Here is a 3858-nt window from a genome sequence, read left to right as displayed (position 1 = left end):
TCTCCACCAGAAATTATAGCCTTAAGGAAGAAAATTTTGCTTCTTGATTCCTAGACTAGAGAACAAGAAAACAAGAGTAAGCACAAAAGTCTCTTCTTAATTAAACAGTGCAATGTCTTTATTAAATATGTACTTAATCTATGACCAATAGTTCTACTTTCAAAATTTCATAAAATATTAAGGTACTTTTTAAATTATTTTTAAAAATTTTTATATGGAATGCTTCACAAATTTGTATATCATCCTCGCACAGGGTTCATGCTAATCTTTGTATTGTTCCAGTTGTAGTGTATGTGCTGCTGAAGTGAGCACAAAAGTATGTTTTTAAAAATGAAATTTCACTAGCCCAAGAAGCATTTCAACATGATATTTTTAAAGGAATTCTTGAATAATGGCTATCACATTCCTCAGGCTTTTCTTTTTTCCTTCTCCATGTACATTGTCCTCAAAATGCTTATGAGATTTTGGAAACTTCAGGGATCAAAGAGATTCAATTTTGCCAATTCCAAAATTTTAGTTTAACAAGTACATTTCCATTCAATATTCTTGAAACTGTTCTACAGTAAGCAGCACTTGAAAGCTAATCTGATTATGTAGCTTAGCTCACTGTAGTTGTAATACTTCATTTTTTTCAATGCAATGGTCAAATTCAGGGCCATTCCTTCCCATAACTAAAACGGAGCCTGCTATTAAATATGAGCTATATTACTGATTTAATATATATTATTGCTATGGTTATTATCACCATTACATATGACATTTTGAATTTTCTTTTTTTAAGCAACTTTTCACATGCTTTGACTTCTAAAATATTAGTTCATTAATGTCATGGTAATTGAAAATATCTCTGTATTAGTCAGTTTGGGATGCTATAGCAAAATAGCATAGACTGAGTGGCTTTTAAACAACAGTAATATATGTCTCACAATTCTAGATGCTCAAACACTGATGATCATTTTGTACCATGGTCAGGTTCTATTGAGAGCCCTCTTTTGAGATGCAGACTGCTGAAATCTTGTTGTCACATGGTGGAAAGGGAGAGACCTCTCTAGGATCTTTTTTTAATCAGGGCACTAATCTCACTTATGAGAGTTTTTATCCTCATGACCCAATCACCTCCCAAAGGTCTCACATCCTAGTACTACCACAATGAGGGTTAGGGTTTCAACAAATGAATTTTGAGGGAACACAAACATTCAGTTCATAGTAATCTACAAAGTAGGAAGTGATTTAATTTACAATGATTTTTCTGAAATTAGAATAGAATGTGTTTTCTGACATCAGAATTTATAAAATGTCTTGTGTATATAATTTATTACATTTATTAACTAAATTTACTAAAATTCTAAGAAGCTACACTCCATTATAATTCAAGTACGTTTTATTTCCAGCATTTATTTTGTTTATCATTGAAACCTGTGTGCATGTTTTAAATTTTGGCATATTTGAGTACCATGCAGAAATCACCTGCTGTATTTCATTATTTAGTATTCTAGTATCATTAATGAATCCAAACTTCTTCTGGAAAGCCTTAGGTTCACATGATGTTAAGGTTGGCATCATCCAAACAATATAAATTTAGTATGTGCATTAAAACAAATAGAATATCTTTAGAGGAAAACGCTGAATACAGTCATTTGCTGTCTGAAGAAAACTGTAAGCAGTAACACTAAAGATAAGTAAGATGATAGCAGTAGAAAATTAGATATAAGTTTATGATGTGATAAAAATAATAGAAAAGTGGGACGCCTGGGTGGCTCAGTGGTTGAGAGTCTGCCTTCTGCTCAGGGCGTGATCCTGGGGTCCTGGGATTGAGTACCACATCAGGCTCCCCAGAGAGAGATGCTTCTCCCTCTGCCTGTGTCTCTGCCTCTCTGTGTCTCTCATGAATAAATGAATAAAATCTTAAAAAAAAATAGAAAAGTAAATTCTCCCCCTGACAAGTTAACATAAGGAATATGTTGAAGAGAGACTATGACATAGTTTCATCAAGCAATAAATGAGATATTCAGTACTCTAAAACGTGAAGAGAACTCTGATAGTCTTTACTTGAAAAATAATTCCTTGGACAATTAAATCAGCCTTTGGTATCACAAGTATAGAAACATATTCATAATGAGAACTGGTGGACTTCTGAAGTTGTCAAAATTTTTAAATGCATAATTTATGGAGCTTCGCTGTGATGCAACCCTTTATTTGTGTGAATTTGAATACATTTCATAATTCTAAGAATATTTAGTTACCAGATTTATCAACAAGAAAAAGTCCTTTTTCATCCATTGCTTTTCTGTAGCCAAAATATATGAAGAAACAGAGGTATTGGTAAACAAAGACTCATAGCTGTCCTCTATTACACTAATCCCAAAAAGTTGGATTATATTTTATAGACTCCTTACTTCCATTAATAATTCTATTAGGGGTATAAAATCTATAAATTTACCTAAATCTTAACAAATATATTTAGTTACCAGAATATTTAGTTACCAGATTTATCAACAAGAAAAAGTCCTTTTTCATTCATTACTTTTCTGTAGCCAAAATATATGAAGGAACAGAGGTATTGGTAAACAAAGACTCATAGCTGTCCTCTATTACACTAATCCCAAAAAGTTGGATTATATTTTATAGACTCCTTACTTCCATTAATAATTCTATTAGGGGTATAAAATCTATAAATTTACCTAAATCTTAACAAATATATCTATATTATTATGCTATATGTTGGGTAATAAAAGTTCTCAACTATATATACACTACAGTATAGGTGTTACTGGCACACCTCGGGATGATGTGCATTCATTAGTCATATAGTTAATATATCAATATAAATATACTGATATATTACATTCTATATATGTGGGTTACATATATACATAGATTACATAGATTACAGTAAAGTTAACAATATTACAATGCCTGCAACTATTCTATTGCTGCTTACACAATTGTTATTTCATTTAATTTGTACGATGACTCTGGTAATTTTTTGTATTCCATTTTCCAGATGAGGAACTTGAGACATAGCATGGCTAAGTACTCTACAGCCACAGAACTGATTAATATCTTAACAAGAATCTGAAAGAGAGCCAATCTAACTTATGGAGCAGCTTTTGATGTAAAAACTAAATACAAATAATCTATTTTACTTTTCATAATCATCATAATATAAATCATCCTTAGGCAATAGATGTATATGTATGTCACATATATAACTAGGCAGATATTCTTCTGGGATTTTGATCTATGGATTTCAAAGAGCCTCCAGATTTGAATTTCTTTTTTAATTTCCTGAAAAGAAAGTCATCGTCTCTGATTTTTCCTAATATTTTTCAAAGATTGCATTTACTTTGATATTTAAAAAAATATATTCCACCTATAATACTGCATAAATTTCAGGTGTACAACATGTTGATTTCATACATTCAAATATTGTAATATGATTGGCATGGTAGTGATAATTAGCACCTCTGTCCTTTTGGAGAAAGAAGTCTATGGGGGAGGAGAGTAAGATGGCGGCAGAGTAGGAGGACTCAGGGCTCACACACAGGGGAATGCACAAGGAAATGTTTTCCCAAAGCCACTGGCTTGGAAAATGAGAGGGGCTGAATTTCATGAGTTCTTACAACCAGCAGGGCTTAAAGCCTACAGTTCTAAAGGTCAGAAGGCTTTGCTGAGATAGAGCCTGGAGGGCACTGCACTGCTCCTGGAGAGAAGGCAGCCAGACAATCCTGAGGCAGACCTCTTGGAAACAGCCATCTGAGGAGAATGCCTGGGGCGCACAGGGCATAGATTATATCCTCTTCTCAGAGGCAGTATTCACAGAGAAGCCTCTGTGGGAACAAAAGAGCTGGCTGCCAC

General features: G+C 33.2%; 1 non-coding gene across 1 annotated transcript; it reads right to left on the bottom strand.

Moving 5' to 3' along the window:
- Positions 1–208: 208 nt before the first annotated feature.
- Positions 209–312, bottom strand: LOC112649588 (U6 spliceosomal RNA). The gene has a single exon (XR_003129650.1). It is a non-coding gene; the product is annotated as a U6 spliceosomal RNA (small nuclear RNA).
- Positions 313–3858: the final 3546 nt, after the last annotated feature.

The sequence above is a fragment of the Canis lupus genome, chromosome X, assembly GCF_003254725.2.
Source record: "Canis lupus dingo isolate Sandy chromosome X, ASM325472v2, whole genome shotgun sequence".
In the NCBI taxonomy this organism is placed as follows: Eukaryota; Metazoa; Chordata; class Mammalia; order Carnivora; family Canidae; genus Canis; species Canis lupus.
Note: the sequence above shows the minus strand (reverse complement) of the source record. Positions and strands in the feature narration are given on the sequence as shown.